Here is a 19,218-nt window from a genome sequence, read left to right on the forward strand (position 1 = left end):
AATTATTAAATACAACTCTTCCTTTTATAGGCTGAAAAGACTCATTTTATTAAAGATTTCATGTAGAGAATGGGATCCCTCTGTAGAGCATCATGAATTAACTACACAATTACTATGTGTCCTTATCATGACACAAAGATAATGAAACAAAAATGAAATGCTTGGATCTTGTAAGTCACTTCAAGTTTGCTTCAGCTCTCCACGCCAAATGTAAGGTTCTGAGGTTAAATGACTAACACTCTTTTGCCTAATGTTTGTAATTGCCTACATACATATAATTTACACATTTCACCAGTTAAGTATTCCCTCCACTAACCCTGAGTGTATGCATTCTTGCCATGTTATTGTGAGATTCCCAAGAAAGCACTTGGGTGCTTACATGACATATTTGAATGAAGATGGGTTTAACCCTTGTGCCCTGAAACTTCTCAGTCCCTTCCTCATCCAGCTCCTGCCCTTCCCACTGGTAAAATATATTTTTTAAACTGATCTATAGATTTATTTCAAATCTCTTGTTACACCATCATTGTTTTATTCTTAATCCCTCCCTCCCCAGCCCCTTCTCAGTCCTTCGCACTGGCAATTATTTTGAAACATGTTCAGTTTGATGATGTGTAAAACCAGAAGACACAGGCTGCTTTTTCTCCAGAGAAGATAAGACTGAGAATCAACTCACAGGTAAGAGAGATCAGGGAATATAAATCCAAAAAACATTGTCACTTTTCCTACCAGCATTTAAATAGTACTGCAATATATGAATTTGTTGATTTGGGGGCTTTTATTGGGGGGAGGGGGATGGTTTATTTTACTCATAACTAGAAATAAATAAATAAATAAATAAATAAATAAATAACTACAATGATTTTCTTACCAAGTGAGTTGGCCATACCCTATTTTGTCAAACAGATGTCTCCTCTCTTGTTTTACAGAAACTGTAGTATCATGTCCCAGCCTAGTATGTCAGAAAGACAAAACTCACTCATGAATGTCTACAACTTATGTCTGACCTGGTTAGAATTCTATACACATGCACTTTTCCAAACAACATAGCTATGATCCTAACCTTACTTAGGCAAGGCATAGGCTACATATGGAGCATTAGGGAATAGCCAATCGTTCACATACCTTGATTCACAAATTCCTTGAAAATATAGCTGAAAAGAGGAGTTCCAAACATAGGCTTATTTACTAATACTTCTTAATCTAAGTTATCTAAAATGTCATTTTAGTAAAAAATTTGAACCTCATTACTTTGGAATTCATGGTGTCCAGACATCTATGTTGATAAACGGGTCCCTTTGTTGTTTTCATCCTATCTACTATTATCAACCACTGTGCAAGGGGCTTGAGAAACAAAAATAAACAGATTTGGTCTTGCTTACATGGAGCATAAGTTACAGTAGAGGATTATAATCATAAGCAGAGTAACTAATGAATAAATAAAGTAAAGATTTATGAAGTATAATATAAAAATAAATGGTTATGAACAGGAGAAAGGCATGGTATTATATCATAGAAATCACTCTGGCTTCTTGAAGAATGGAATGGAAGTGAACAAAAATGTAAATGAGGAGATTGGTTTAATAGTCCAGGAAAGAACTGTTCTAAGTTGGTCTCATAAGTGGAGAAAATGTGTTGACAAGTTTGTGATGTATTTTAGAAGTTGAGGACACACAACCTTCTGATGGATTAAAGGTGAATGATAAAGGAACAACTTAAGAATGGTACCCAAGATCCTAGGTTGTGACTTAATTAGGTGCCAGTATCAGTCACTGAAAAAGGGATCAAAATTACAATCACAGATTACAGAAATGTAGCAAATTCCATTCTAGACAGATTAATTTGCGATTGACTGTATAACATTGTAATGAAGATAGTGACCTGGTATTTAAGTATAAGGGCCTTGATTTTAGAAAAAAATCCTGAACTAGATGGAATATAGAAATTCATCAGCATATCATGACAATGAAGCTATAGGAGCAGATCCAACTGATTAGGGAGAATCATGCAAATAAAGAGAATTGTGCTAAGACAAAACACCACTGCTTAAAGTAAATACCAAGAAAGGGAACTCTGCAAAAGATTGAGAAGCTGCACCTGAGCGGATCCAAAAAGACTACCAGATCTCTAGATTAAGAATCTAGAGGGTGATGGTACTGTTACTGAGATGTGGCAGACTAAAGAGGATTACTGGGGAAAGGTGTGGGATTGAAATCAATAATCGTGTCAGCCATGTTAAGTTGAAGATGCCTGTGATTCCTACAAAAAGAGATATCAAGAAGATAGTTTGAATATTTGAGTCTATAGCTCAAATGGGAAGTCTGGGGACAAGACACAAATGTGAAAAATTCTAGTATATGTGGTATTTAAAGTCATGACATTGGGGGAGATCACCTTGGGAGAAAATGTGAAAAGGAATGAAAGCTGGACCAAGCCCTGTAGATCTCCAACATTTAGAGGGTGAGTCAAGAAGAGCAAGTAAAGGAGAAGGAGACTGAGTTGCTAATGAGGCAAGAAAGCCAGAAGAGTCTGATACCATGGATGCTAAGATAGAAAAATATATCCAGAAGAAGCACACAGTAAGTTGTGCTGAATGCTGCCGGGAAGTTGAGTAAAGTGAAAATAAAACGTACAAATTAAATTGGACATGAACAATTTCAGTGAAGTAATAGAGACGCAAGCCAGCTCTGAGTGGTTTGAAAACTGAATAGAATATGAAAAAGGGTGACAGCATATGTAGACTACTTCTTCAAATAATTTGGCCAAGAAGGGTGGCAAAGAAGGGAAGGGGTAAACTGAGGATCAGGAGGGATGAGGGGTTACTGGGTTTGGGGGTGCTGTTTTTCTTTGAAAAGATGGATATTGTAGCATATTTTTATAATGATGAGAATAATCCAGTAGAGGCTTACTCACAATGTAAAAGATACAGGAGGGACTGAGATATTTACAAAGACAAGAGGGAATGGGATTCCAAGCAAAAGTAGAGGGATTGGTCTTTGATGGAAGAATTGACTCCACTTATACCTTTTCTCCGAGAAAAAGATTTAGGTTATTTATACATTTAGCACTAAGTGTTCTCTGATGACTATAATTTTTCTCAGTGATATAGGAGATGGAGCGTTGTGTTGAGAGCTGGGTAGGGAAGAGGGGGGAGGGTAATGAAAGCTCAGAAGAGAAGGAGACAAATAAAATAGTATTGCAGAATAGAAAAGTAAACTTGGTAGTACTAACTAGAACAAGTTTTCATATACATTAATGTGCTTTTCTCTTTTGCATTTCCATGGACGTGACCTTCCCTCTTCTCACAGGCATCTATCTACAGAGAAATTAAAGAGCAGGTGCCAAGGGGCATTGGACGGCAGAGATGAGGATGATTATAACAGGAATAGAAAGAAAGCAACCAGTGTTTGGTGGAGTCCCTAACAATACCCATAAATTTGAAAGATTTGAAGGCTTTGTCAAGAGAAGTGTTTTCTAATTCCTTCAATTTTCAATAATCTATCAAAAACCAATCTGGTTGATTTGACCATCAAGTTTACTATCTGTAGAGAAAACGCAAGATAGGACACAGGAAAAGTCCCTGCCACGTGAGAACGGAAAAGCCCACCCAACCCACCCCTCTAGAAATGTGGATGGGGGAAGAGGAAAAGGTAGGGCAAGGCCTTTCTCTTGTCTCCCTCTCAGCATTGGATCTCCACAGGGGGCTGTAAGAACATGCTGAGAAGCACTCAAGAACATGAGCACTAATCACCTGTTTCTCCAGGCAGAGCCTGGAAGTGACACAAACCACTAGCACAAGTCTCTTATTTGTCTCAGCACCGTGACCCCTGCCCATGGAAACATAGCACGCATACTGCTGCCGGTTTCTTGAAGCCCATGTGGAATTTGTATGGATATAAAGGGGCTGAGAGGGCTGGTTGACCAGAGGGGAGACCTGGCATCATAAAAAGGACACCACAAAGCATATCTGTACAACCAGACTGTTGGCTTAGACTACAGATTTCACAAACAGATGCATGCACAAGACCTCCAAAAGGCCACAGGGGACCAGACATGCTTCAGTGCAGTCCAGTGCAAAGGGCCAAAGGTCAGTGCAGATAAGATACCTCTCCTGCCCAGCAGAAATAACATATGTCTAGAGTTTATTGAGTCTGAGGTCTTCTTGTCCTTTATCATAAAATCAAGAAAGTCATGCCACATATATCCAAAACTCATCATAAAGAGGAACCAGACAGAGCAGAGATTTGGAAGACAAAGGACCCAAATGTTGCCCAAAGCAATGAAATATGAAGTTGAGATTCCATTAATTAAATTTTATAGTTAAGTTTCTCCTACCCTACTATTTCATCTCCCCAACTTTTGCTAAGCAGGTTACACCTGGGAGGGAGGAGATCTCATCCATTACAGAAAATAAGCCACATTGTTTTTTTCAAACCAGAGCAACAGTGTGTAAAATTTTGGCCCAACCACGGGAGGGAAAAGTCTAAAAATTTGGGGGTTGTGTTTGAGCCCATTTGGAGTCTGAGATCAAGAATTTATAATTGTACAAGTCAGCTTCACTGCATGAAAAATTTTCCCCAAATAGTGTTCAAGGAAAGGGGATGGCTGGGTTGAATCAGGGTTGAGCTTTGCCAGTCAAATATGAAAAAGGTAAAGAGGTGCAAGGGAGTTTAGGGCATTAGCAAGGGAATGATAATAATGATGGACCATGACATTATGCTGGACAAGAAAGGAAATGATGATGGGGGACTGATGAACAGGGCACATAGGGTCGATGGACTGAAGGTCTCCATGACATTGAAGAATTGTTACAGTAGGTGTACCAGAGCAATTGAGCTGAAAAAATAAGAGATGGGATTCGGAGAATGGGATATTTAAAGATCTCAACGGTGGTGATGGTATCATTCACAATATTTTACATGTGTACGACTTACCAAGTACATTCACATATATAATTATATTTATTTAACAATTGTATTTACCTACTGAAATAAGGAAATTTAATAAAGTGACTAAAAATAGAGGAAATTATTTTTAAAATTTTGTTAATGTTTCTTTATTTTTGAAGGAGAGAAAGACAGAGTGTGAGCGAGGGAGGGGCAGGGAGAGAGGGAGACAGAGAATCCCAAACAGGGTCCAGGCTCTGAGCTGTCAGCACAAAGTCCGACGCAGGATTCAAACTCACAAACCTCGAGATCATGACCTGAGGTGAAGTCGGACGTTTAACTGACTGAGCCCTCCAGGCGCCCCTACAGGAAATGATTTAAAACATTGAAGACGAAAATCTACATTCAAGTGCACTAGGGAAATTTAGAAACAACTCTAAATACAAATTACAAACCCATCGTTTACTTTCACTGATACAGGTCTCCTAAGAAACTAAACCACATTTTTTTATTAAAGTACTTAGTGGGTTACTTGGCTGATTTAGTAGAACTTTTTTCTTTTTTTTTGTTTTGTTTTTGTTTTTTGCTTTTGTTTCCCTATTTTTTTAATGTTTATTTTTGAGAGAGAGTGTGCCCATGCATAGGAGGGGGAGGGGCAGAGAGAGAGGCAGACAGAGAATCTGAAGGGGGTTCTGTGCTAACAACAGAGAGCCCCATGCAGGGCTCCAACTCACAAACCAAATCACGAGATTATGACCTGAGCCAAATTCGGACACTTAACCAACTGAGAGCCACCCAGGCACCCCTATATTTTCAATTTAGATATATTCTTGGCAACGAAAGCAAGTTTTAAAATTTGAATCCAAATTTCTAGATTTAAGAATTTAAAAATTGCATCATTACAAGTTCCTACCACTTAAGCACAATGATCAAACATTCTAATTTTCCCCATTTTACCAACTGACCAGCAAAATCAATTCATCACAGAAATAGAGATTAAGCCACCCCTGCCTTTAGTCTTTCTGCCTTTTGGTATCCAGTTCAGTTTCTGACAGTCTTTTTCCATATCTCCATGGAATGCAAACATTTCACATTCTCAAAAAAGGAAGTATTCTTATAATAATTCTATATTTGGCATTTGAGACATTTAGAAGCTAATCCATAGAATAATTCTATACATCCACCCCCTAAAAGTTAAAATATTATTGAACAATTAAATCAAGCCTCAAGACGAGCACAATTAACGTAAGAAATGTATTCATACAATTCAAATTAAAAAACTAATGTTTCAGTTTTAAATACATAGTAAAATGACGAAAGCATCATATTATTAAGTTTTTATTTTAATTTCCGTTAGCTAGCATACAGTGTAACGTTAGTTTCAGGTGTACAATATAGTGATTGAACACTTCATACAACATTCCGTGCTCATCTCAAGTGCCCTCCTTAATCCCCTTCACCTAGTTCACCCTTCCCCCTCTGGTAACCATCTGTTTGGTCTCTATACTTAAGAGTCTGTTTCTTGATTTGTCTCTTTCTATTTTTTTTTCCCTTTGAACCATCTTTTTAACTAACATTAAATCAAAGGATCACCACACTGAGGACAAAGGCCTGATCTGGCCTTCTCAACTCTGCTACGCCAGCACACTAGTCAAAAATTATTTGAATTTGAGTACATTAAAGCAGGACAGGGCACTCTGAAGTTCCCACAGTAGGCCTTATTCCTAACGTTTCAATCCAGTAACTGTATTTTCTAACTATAAACGATTTATAACTGGTGACCTCTGGTCTATATCACTCTCTATTTTTTGTATAGAGTCAGGTTAAATTATGTTGTTCTTCTTTTCTTTTTCAACATATTAAGTAATCTTGGATTTTTTAATTTAAGCTATACTTTTTCATTTTCAAAGTGTCTGTAATGCTTCAATCTCTTCCAGCAACTGTTTGACCAGAATTCCTTAAGTAAAAACATTATCTCCCAAAGGTTTGGGAAGACAAGATAATTCTTGAATGTCTTCCAGTTTCAACCACAAAGAAGTTAACCAATTTTTGCAAACATTTGGAAACACACACACACACACACACACACACACACACACGCACACACACATGTATATACAATTTTCTTAGATTCAAATTCCTTGAGGCATCATTCAAACTTCACATGAGGTTCAAAGTGTAGTAATTAGCAGTAGGCTGCTTACATTTGCCAATATATTTGTACAAACATATGTTGGCACTCAGTTCCATATCAGCTACACATCAAAGAAGGGTGCAGAGGAGGAATTATTCCACCTCGGGGCTGGATTAGCGTCTCTGCCTGAAAAAGGCCTCATTTAAGGGTATGGTTTGGGGAAAATTAAAGAACCTGCATGGCCTGGGCATTGGAGTGAATCCATTAACAAACAGCTGTGCTGAATATTTCTGCCATTCTTTTTCCGGCCTTGCCACCGTAATCCTGGGGCAAGTTGTGACCTCTTTTATCTTCAGTTTGCTAGCCTGCAAAAGGCGGACCATATAATTCTCTCCCAAGCACCTCGCAGAATGGGCATGTCAAGAATTCTCACGTTAGGAACGTTTGGTGCTTCTCTCTGCTAACAGCCTTTTCCAGGTATGCTCCAGCCCTCCCACTGCTTCACTGCACACCCACCACGATACTGCTCTGCGGAGACAAACACCAAGAGCCCCCATTCCCCTGCCAAATAGCCAAACCAACGACCAAAGACTGAGAAAAAAAGTCTTCTTAATCTCATCTGCCAGGAAATATTGGCTTTCTTTTCACTACTGTAAGTTTGACCCTACTGACAAAGGAGCCCATTCTTTTAACCAAATAATTTTAGTAATATTCGAGCTGACAATGTACCAGTTTCTGTTCAGGTTTTCCTCATTTAACCTTCCACAACAACCTTTTGGAGTAGGTATCACTATATGCATTTGGCACCTGAGGCAACAAGATTAGACGTTAAGTAACTTACCTCCTAAATCACGCCACAAAAAGCCACGATTTTAACTCAACCCTGACTCCAAATCCAGGTAACTTAACTAACTGTTCCACCAGAGCTGATTGTTGAGGTAAAATCAGCGCAAACTGATCCAGAAGTGACCATCGATCAGTAATATGCTGGAGCCAGCTCATGCCAATATGGGAAGTCCAATTGCTAAATTTTCAGAAATTTTATGACTGTCGTTAGTAAAATTTAAATTATGTAAATGTATAATGAAATAAATTACTTAAGAACAAAGGCAAGAAATACTCAAAACTGTATATAGATCAACACAAGTTCAGAAAGTCTTCCAAGGGAAGGAAGAGTCACACTCTCAAGAGAGATGATGCTCATAAACACTGAGAATACAAATTTTAACAGTTTACTGTTTCATAGACTCATAAATACAGAGAACAAACCGGTGCTTGCCGGAGGCGAGGGAGGTAGGCAGTTGTGCAAAACAGGTGAAGGGGATTCAGAGTTACAAACTTCCAGTTATAAAATGAAGAAGTCACAGAGATGAAACGTACAGCACAGGGAATATAGTCAATAACACTGTAATAACACTGTATGGTGACAGATGGTGACTATACTTCTCGTGGTGAGCATTGTATAACGTATAGAATTGTCAAAACACTGTTATGCTCCTGGAAATAATATAATACTGTACATCAAATATACATAAATAATATTTTTTAAAGAAAAAAATATATAAATACTGTTTTTTACCTCTTGCTACCTAACAAACTACCTCAAAACTTCATGAATTAGACAATAACCATTTAAGTTATCTCATTTTTTTTTTTAGTTAGAAAATCCAGCGGGTCTAGGCTGGATGATTTGTCTGCTCTACATTTTGTCAACTGAGGTGACAGATGGGCTGTTCTGGATGGCCCGGGATGGCTTTACTCACATGTCTGGTGCCTTGGCAGAGAGGGCTAGAAGGCTGGGCTCAGCTGGGTCTGTTGACTGGAGTACTTACACGTGTCTTTCCATCACAGCTGTCTCAAGGTAGTTGAATTTCTTCTGTGAAATTCAAGGCTCCCAGAAAAAGTGTTTCAAGAGACAGAAAATGGAAGCTCTTAGGTCTTGGGCCCTAAAGCTGGCACATCATCAATTCTGCCATATAGAAGCCACAGAGACTGCCCAAAACAAGGGGAGGGGACACAGACCTCACCACTTGATCGAGGAGGGTCAAATGGTCATTATCACTTTAATCTACCACCAATCAAATTATTATTAAGTTTCTTCTCTCTGTGCCATATGTTTTAAGGTTATTATTATTTAGAAATATTGCTGAAATACTCACAAATTAAATGATATGGTATTTGGGATGTAAGAAGTGGATCAGGGTGTAAATAAAGTAAGATGGGCCACAGCATGATATTGTTGAAGTTGGATTATGTCTAAATGGGGATTCATTACTCTCTTTATATAAGTTTGAACTTCTCTATATTTAAAAAAAACTATTTCAATGTCAACCAAGCAAAAAGCATTAACCTAGTCGCATACACCAAACACAGGGGATGACTTAAAGAGAGTGAAAAACAGGGGCGCCTGGGTGGCTCAGTCAGTTGAGCATCTGACTTTAGCTCAGGTCATGATCTCTTGGTCTGTGAGTTCAAGCCCCACATCGGGCTCTGTGCCTACAGCTCAGAGCCTGGAGACTGCTTCAGATTCTGTGTCTCCCTCTCTCTCTCTCTGCACATCCCCTGCTCATGCTCTGTCTCTATCTCAAATATAAATAAAACATTAAAAAAAAAGAGAGAGAGTGCAAAACAGTTCTTTAAAAACTGTTCTTAGGGGCACCTGGGTGGCTAAGGTCATGATTTCTCAGTTCATGAGTTCGAGCCCTACATCAGTTTCTGTGCTGACAGCTCAGAGTCTGGAGCCTGCTTCGGATTCTGTGTCTCCCTCTCTCTGCCCCTCCCCTGATCGTGCTCTGTCTCTGTCTCTGTCTCTCTCTCTCTCCCAAAAATAAATAAAAACATTAAAAGAAAACTGTTCTGACAAGGAGTCCATGGAGAAATGGCTAATTCTAGGACTGGAGCAGAAAAGATAAGATATGATTCTGGGGCATCTTATAGTGCCAAAGTAAGCAGGTGCTCAAAAGAAAAAAAAGAAAAGAGAGAGAGAGAGAGGGGCACTTCAAAGGGACAAAGGAACCAAATGAAAGAGAGCCCAATGGCAAAACTAGAACAATTTAAGCAACAAAATAAAGTAGTACTGGATTATAACCCAAAGATGAAAATAAAAATCCGTGAGTCTATAAATAAATGATTCAATAGGTAAATAGGTAAATAAATAGGGAGAATGAACAAATTGCCCATGCAGTAAAATTCCAAATAACTTATATACATACTATACCCTCAAGGAGGTAGAGCATAACTCCCCATTTTTACATCATACCATGATAGGGATTAAGCTATATAACTCACCCCTAAGCCCTCATAATTTCTCCTAGTTTGTGGTAATAAATTCCTCTAGATGGGCTGAGAATAGTGACTTCCTCCAGTACTATATGGAAAGGAGAAAAAAAAAATGAGTAACTAATTCTACAGTGAGGAAACATGACAAACACTACCTAAGCCAAGTGATAAAGGTCAATATCAACCGTGGTAAGTTATGTTGATAGTATATACCCTAGATATCATGTGATGAAAATGACAATTTCTGGGGCACCTGGGTGGCTCAGTTGGTTAAGCGTCCAACTTCGGCTCAGGTCATGATCTTGCAGTCTATGAATTTGAGTCCCGAGTGGGGCTCTGTGCTGACAACAGGGAGCCTGGAGTCTGCTTGGAATTCTTTGTCTCCTTGTCTCTCTCTGCCCCTCCCCCCACTCACTCTCTGTCACTCAAAAATAAATAAACATTAAAAAAGAAAGACAGAAAATGATAATTTCGCTCTGTTGTCATCATCCCCAAAACCCATAGTCCTGTTCTAATCATAAGAAAAACATCAGACAAATCCCAATTGAGGGATATTCTACAAAATATCTTACCAGCACTTCAGGATTCTCCAAAATTGTCAAGGTCATCGAAAACAAGAAAAGTCTGAAAAACTGTCCCAGTCAAGAGGAGTCTAAGGAGACCTGATGACTAAATGTAACATGGTATCCTGGATGGGATCCTGGAACAGGGACAATTAGGTAAAAACTAAGAAAATCTGAATAAAGTGTGGAATTTAGTTCAAACTTGTATTAATACTGGTTCATTAATTAGAATAACTATACCAGGGACGGCTAGGTGGCTCAGTCAGTTTAAGCATCCGACTTTGGCTCATGTCATCATCTTGCAGTTCGTTGAGTTCAAGCTCCACATCAGGCTCTGTGCTGACAGCTCAAGGCCTGCAGCCTGCTTCGGATTCTGTGTCTCCCTCTCTCTCTGCCCCTCCCCCACTCACACTCTGTCTCTCTCTGTCTCTCAAAAATAAATAAGCTTTCAAAAAATTTAATAAGAAAAGAATAAGTATATCATATTAATGTAAGATATTAATAATAGGCAAACAGGGTATGGGCTAGAAGGGAACTTTCTGCACCATTTTTGCAATTTGCGTGTAAGTTTAAAACTCTCCTGACATAAAGTTTATTTTTGAACATTATAAACTAGTTCTGCAGCCTTGATGGAAATCTGACAAGATCTAGAGCTTTGAAGTTGTGTCTCTAGTCCATATGGAAGAGCCTTAGAAACAGCAACAGAAACCTGCAATTCAATCCACCCTAGCCTACTGCCAAATCTGGTTATTAGATGAAAGAAGATAACATCAAGAAAGGCACACCACTGAAAGAATCAGCTTCTTGCCCTACCTAGGATACCCCTTTATGTGGCTGCATGTCTGCCCTCTAGCATGAAACAATAAAGAATCAAGATCTACTGTTGCCCACAAGACACCAGAGGTTCTGGGGATTGTCTCGATTATAAAGCAAAAAACATTCAGGAGACATAAAGAAATTCATTCATCTTCCAAAACTATCAAAAGGGCAGGGGAGTTTCTCTAGACTTTAAGAAAATCTGGATCATCTTTCTTGGCATGCTGGAAAGAAACATTTCCTTGGCAAGTATAAAGATCCATTTTAAAGAGGTCTTAATAATGTGACATATCCTCTTAAATAGGTCCACGTTGGAGTTTGCTCAGATCTAGGAGAAAAGATCAGATAGGATACCTACTTGACCCTCCAGCAGTCCTCACACTCCAAACATGTAAGTGTGCCATCACTACAAGGTCAATCCTTCTTCTCATTCTTGCAATTATGAAAAATCAGGACATTTTTCCTCCTCGGAGTACCTTTGATCCACCACTGTAAGCATCACTGTTGGCCATCTAATTGTGGCATCTAGCCAAATAAACCTGCGCCTGGTGGTGATAGTATTTTGGGCTACCATTGAGAGGAATCCCAACCACTACCGGAGTCATTTCTTCAGTGGCCCTGGAGCAGCCAACACCCAAGTCTAGTTCCTGATTTACAGCTCACAGATCACCTCTCTCAAGAGTGACATAACCCCCTGCTTGTCCTACTTGTGAATGGCAGTTGTGGTGACCCCTAGACACTTCGACTCCAACAACCTTTAGCTGCTGCAAAGGGAAGCTAAAAGCCAGGTCTGCTGGACCTTGGGCTTGCACACAGAGTTTTTAGTTTGTGACTGCAGCATACCATGGCATAGATTAAGCTATATAACTCACCCACAAACCCTTGTAATCTCTCTAGTGTGATAAATTCCCATAGATAGAATTAACAGAGAATCCCCTTTATGTCCTTTATGTCAAATATGTGAAAAATAAGTTAATTTAAACTCCTTATAGAATCAACCATCCATTATTATTATCAGTGGAGGAGTGTAGGGACAGATACTTCAAATGTTCCATACACATGATAATACAAATTTTGCGAAATAAGCATAATTGTCTTTTACATACGTAATACTAAAGTAAGTTTTATTATGTAAGTGCACACACAATTAATTGTGCAGAAACACAGACTAGAAACGTCCTGAGTTGATTGAAAAATGGTATCCCAGGGGCGCCTGGGTGGTTCAGTTGGTTAAGCATCCGACTTCGGCCCACATCATGATCTCACAGTTCATGAGTTCAAGCCCCACGTCGGACTCTATGCTGACAGTCTGGAGCCTGAAGCCTGTTTCAGGTTCTGTGTCTCCCTCTCTCTCTCTCTGCCCCTCCCCTCCTCTCAAAAATAAATAAACATTTAAAATTTTTAAAAAGAAAAAGAAAAACGGTATCCTAAATTAAGTACCACGTTCACTTTTCACTGGATGCAGAGAAGCCAGACTCTTCTTTGGGGGTACCAGTCCAGAATAATTTTGACTCATCAAAAATGGCCAGACAGTCATGGGAGGGGTGACCCACCATCCTTGAAAAGTAAATAACTCAAAGACAAGCACACTCATAAATTGAAAATACAGTTGTAGCACCAAAATTCAATTTGCTGTAGTTTAATTAAGTTGCATCAGCCAGCTTTATAGTTAAGATCTGCAGGCTTTAACAACTTTAGAGAACGGTCTAGTGACCAAAGGAAGTCTCATTACAAAGTGGCAACTCAAGATTATATTGTCTCAGAAAACACTCACTAAGGCAGACATGAAATAAAATCTAAAGATATGGTCTCCCAAAGGCATGATGCAACAGGAACCTGGAAATAAACTGGCATAGGTACTTAGGTACATAAGATTGACTATAGATAAACTTCTCCATTTACCACCTTGATGGAACCTTAATTATGCTTTATTTACTAAAGACAGAATGGATTGAATATAAAATATAGATACATATCTAGATACATTTTAAAAGTATTTGTTTTAGAACAACACAGTGAGTGGGAATCTAGCTATCAATTAATTGAATCAGTAAAAGAAATTTTACTAATCCCAATGAACGGCTTTTCTTAAATGGGAACTTTTACATGAGTGATAATTTTTAACTGATCTTTTAGGAAATTTTAACAGATCTTTGAGAAAAAAGAAATCCCTTTAGGAAGCTTTCAGCCTTACCAAGAAAACTGTTGCATAGACATTTTTATTTCCTGTCTACAGCAACCACTTCAGTTATTTGGGGCAGGTGGTTCTGTTGGTAGAGAATCTCATGAGCTGTCTTATTTTTCTCTGCTAACTAGCAGTTCATTTAGATAGTCCATACTCCAAAGACATGGGAGAGAAGATAGAGAAGATAGAATTCGTGTTGACATTTTTTGGACTCATAAAATATCCATGACACTATCCCAAATTCTCTAAATTCTGTCCCAGATTACTTTAAGCAAAAAACTCTTTTGTCTGTTTTCTATTACATTTCATTACAAGGTACCTAGTGTTTATAAATATGCTTAAAATATCTTAAATAATTTATTTAATTGGCAGCTTCTATGCTTATAAATGCTATATACAGTTGCTATATACAGTTATAAATGCTATATACAGTTGCATTTTAGATGTCTAATAATACTGTTTTCGGGGCAAAATTCAACCATGCTGTTAATTTATAGACTTTTATACACTGCATGACTATCTTTTTCTCTTATATTGGGGTTGGAAGCTAGAAAAACTGCAACGATAATTTCATTTTCAAAAACTGGTAACCTTAAGCAGGGTTCGTCTTATCTTTAGGGGCTAAGACTTTGTTGAATATGTGCTGTGACAAAGCAAACATATTCTTGAAAACCTTTCCTCCATAAAGAGTTAAAATGAGAAACTCTTTAATACCAGTGACTTGGCCATGACATCTCTGGGGACATAGAACACAAGGGAAGGTGGGAAAAAGTGGAGAGGGACACATAAAAGGTTGGAATGGGGAAGGAGAAGAGAGCTGAGATGGAAACTTTCTTACTTCATATTTCTGTCTAGGCCTGCCCTTAAACAAATACTCAGCAGTAATGCTGAGAAATGTGACTTCCTAGTTTGCTATCTCTATTTCACATTCTTATTATCATTTCATTCTTCCCTATTTTGACAATAAACTAGTCCTCATTTTCCCATCACATAACCCTATGCTGCTGGCGTCTCAGATCTGCCTATGAAATGCTGAACCGAAATATAAACCACAATGCATTTTGGAAGATTTGTCCCAGATCCTAACCCGCCATCAAGCCATGACATTTATTGGCCTTTGGAAAGCAGTGGTACCGTGTGCTCATAACTGACAGTATTCTCTAAGAATCATACCAAAGATCTGAATCATGAGAATTGCACACTGTTGTTTTTACACAAACCATTTTCAATTAAAAAATTGCACCTGGGGTTGTCAACACACGTGCCAAGTTTCAGTTGAGAGCAATTTGGAATGGTTAGATTATACAACCATCAAATAGCAATTCGGTAAATGGAAACACTGACAGATTTTCAGCTCATGAAATTTTGTCACAGATCGAGGCAGCTGAACTGAGGCAATACTCGCAGGAAGTCTCAAGCAGGTTGACTAGGGTACTTTCTCCTGTGCGTGCCCCATCACAAGGTTGGGAGTTATCCCGAAACTTTGGCAGGCTAAAGCCAGTCAGCTGCAGGCTAGAAGGGATGAGCAGACAGCAAATTCCAAGAGCCTGGGCTCCCAGGGTCCCGGTAATTGCTGAGAAGTGCGGGGGAGAGGAAGTGTCTCTGGCCTGGGCCCAGATGACCTGGGTTCCAGGCATGATTGGCCACTAGTGCTGTGTATCACTGGGCGTAGTGTCCATTGGATTTCCATTCTTTCCCACCAGACGATTCATTTCCCCACCGGAAGCTACATACATGTTCCTACCTAATGCTTTTTTCTTACGTGCCACCCCCATGTTCTGAGATTGTAACACACCTGCATGTGTAAGAATGGCTTGCCAGCCTGCACACACTCATTTTTTAAACTCTAGTTCAGGTAACTACACGCCTAACCTCTCAATTACTTCAGGAGAAATTTCCATGAATAAAGGCTGTGAAAAAATTTGCATTGCAAAACTTCACTTAATAATGTTTCCCAACAAATCTAACCTCTTGAAAAGCTTTCAAGAAAGGTCACTAATAGACCATCAACCTTTTTAAAATTGTGGAGTGATTAGAATTGGCATTTTGAATGTAATCCAAACATGATTGTTGAAAAACACCTTCATTTCTTCTTAGCCCTTAGCACTAATTTCCCCATGTAATCTGTTCTTTTAGAACCCTGGGAGACAATATTTAAACAATTGTACTGACAATTTTTAAAAGTTGCTTAATTAAGTGAGTAGGATTTTTTTTCCCTTGGAAAAAATCCTTAGCCCATATCTAGATCTTGTTTTAAACCCTGGTATTTTAAGGATTCTTTCAAGGTGTTTGAAGTATTCTTAATAGTTACTCAATTGCTATAAAACCCAATTTCAATTCTTCTAATCTCTATAATCAAATCTTTACTTTCATGACTTGCTATTAAGCCTCTATTTTAGGATTATAAAACCAGATATTCATCTTCTGTGACTTGTTACCATCAAGTTGAAGGTGGCGAGAATTTCTCATATACTTACAGTAGATGTGCTTGTTAGGCACACGGTCAGGAATAAAACGGGTGCTAAGGTTCCTGTGTTGTTATTGGGAAAGCACTTATGAAAAGCTAAATGCACGTGAAACTTGATGAATACAATGGACTAACACGCACTGTTAAGCTTGCAGATTCCCCCGAGCAATAAAATGTATTGTGCGTACCATCGGAGAGAATCAGAGGCAATCTGATTGTATCCAAGGGTAGGATCTGTCTTTGAATACAATGACTAAAGTAAGAGCCACGCGCAGAGAGAAGTTGGGAGAAATAAAATACAGGTCCAGAGGATAAGCATAATTATAATAGTTGCACACTGGTGTGATTGTACTTAATACTATTAAACTGTACAGTTAAAATGGTTGGGATAATTTTATGCTATGTTTGTCTGATAATAAGCAATCAAATAATAATAATAATAACAACAACAACAACAACAAGCAGCAAATATATGTGTACTTCCTGTGCCGACTGCTTCCTAAGTTCCTACGTCATGTATCTACTTAGTCTCCAAAGTAACTCTTTGAAGAGACACTGGTATTATCTTCCCTTGAAGGATTTGGAAACCCAAAGCCACAAAGATAAAATAACTTCTCCAAGAGCTAATAAAGTAACTTCTTCAAGTAGATTCTCACAGGCCTGATAAGTGAGAAAGGCCTGCTTGAATCCAAATACTCTACTTTTAGGTTCTGTGACTTATACAGATGTTAACGAAAATAGTTTAAAAATTATAGGCAAAGGGGGCTCATGCCGAAAAGTAAGACCATCTCAAAATTTTAGTCAAAACAAAAAGACAACTAGCTGAGCTACACAAATAATGTTGGGGTGGGGGAAATGGGGGGGGGGGGGGGAGAATGGTCAGTTTGTGATTATTTGTTTATTCATCTATGCCAGAAAAGAATGGAAGTCCACTAGGTGCCAGTCCCAGGCACTGGGGATATTACATGAATAAGATAAACAAGGACCTTGCTTTCCTAGAACTTACATTCTGGTGGTTAGAGAGATAGTAAAATAAGTAAACAGATAAATTTTAAAAAGTAATTTTGGTTCTTAACAAGTGTGATGAGGAAGTAAAACACTGCAGGCGAGGCAGTGACAAGTGTTAGAGAGGGGGCTGCTTTGGGGGTTTCCCAGTCTTTGTTGGGTGGGGTGTTGTCATGCACATTGTAGGATATTTAGTGGCATTTCTCGCCTCTACCCATTAGATGCTGATAGCATAACCCTTCTTCCCCAGCTGTGAAAAAATTGTATCCAGACATTGCCCAATGTCCCATGAGAGACAAGATCACCTCCAGTCGAGAACCATTGGCTTAAAGGATCGTGGAAGTCTTCTCTGAAGAAGTGATATCTGACCTGAGGCCAAATGACGTGATGGAGCCAGCCATGAGACATCTGGAGAGAGAACATCTAGGATCAAAGCAAAGGGAAGGATAAGGGCAAACGCCCTAAGATGAGAAAAAGGATCAGAACAAAGCCTGGGGTGTCTGAAGCCTAGTGAGGTGCAGCACGAGTGGTTGGAAAGGGCAGCAGAGAGGCAGCCGAGGGTCCAATCACACGGGTCCTATAGGCAAGTAAATTTTTCTAAGTGTTAAAGTTTATCAGGAAAAAATGAGAGGAAGCAGAATTTTTAAACTCTAAAACAGGCAATTGAAGCAAGTATTTTTCCATTCTTTCTGAAATTCTCAAAAGAGGTTAGCATTTATCACAACTCACACCTACCTGGGATGAAACTAACGATGACCTCAATAGGTTTTATATAGTCATTTCTCCATTCACTACACCAATATTTATTGCATGCCCAATATGTCCCAGACACTAGTTTATGTACTTGAAATACAAGACCCTGCTCTCTTATAGTATAGTATAATGATAAATGACAGAAACAATGTAAATTAGTGTATATAGTGTGGGAGAAAACAAGCATTATGTACTAAATAAATAAATAAAGGTAAAAGGGATAGAAATTATGGTGGGGACATATATAAGTCTGGTAGAATAAAAAAAATAATAAATCCATTATGTTCTTAAGCAAAACGTTAATACACTTCTGGATATTTCCATTTATTCTTTTATTTTTTCTGGACTTTCTGAAATATCAGATACTTTTGTCTTCCATCTCCAAGAATGGAACTTCTGAACCGATTGGAAGACACCTCTTCCAATGAACAAAATGTGAACAAGGCTCAATTCTGCACCTGCGGTGAAGCTCAAAACAGCCCAGAAGGAATATCAAATTGTTTGAAAGTCAGCAGTGGATAGGAAAAGACCTTAGAGTCATTTTTGTCCAGGGATCCAAATATATAAATATATCACCACAAGTATGACTGCAAATTAAGATGAATGAGAAACAGCCAAAAATCTGTCAACCAATCATTTACACAGGTAATCTGTATTGTGTGTGATGCCACCCTAGGCTGAGTATAATTTTCCTTTTTCCTTCATTAGTAAAAATTAAACCAAGTTAAAGCTACAAAAACAGTGAACTCAGAGTAAATACACACTCCCTACAACTGACTTTTATCAAATGACATTTCAAATAGTAAGATGGGAACAAGTTAAAATTTTTCAAAACAAGATACATGTATTAGTTTCCTATGGTTTCTGTCAGAAATTAATACAAACTTGGTGGCTTAAAACAACAGAAGTTTATTCTCTTACACTTTTGGAAACCAAAAGTCTGACATTAGTTTCACTGGGCCAAAATCAAGGTGTCAGCGAGGTCACACTCCCTCTGGAGGTTCCAGGGAAGAATCTGCCCCTTGCCTTTTATGGCTTCTGGAAGTCCTGGCAATCCTGTGGAATGCTCCATCGGTCCAGGCTCGACCTCAGCCTTCATGTCACCTTCTCTTCTGTGTGTCTAATCTCCC

The sequence above is a fragment of the Panthera leo genome, chromosome B1 (genome assembly GCF_018350215.1).
Source record: "Panthera leo isolate Ple1 chromosome B1, P.leo_Ple1_pat1.1, whole genome shotgun sequence".
Taxonomy (NCBI): Eukaryota; Metazoa; Chordata; class Mammalia; order Carnivora; family Felidae; genus Panthera; species Panthera leo.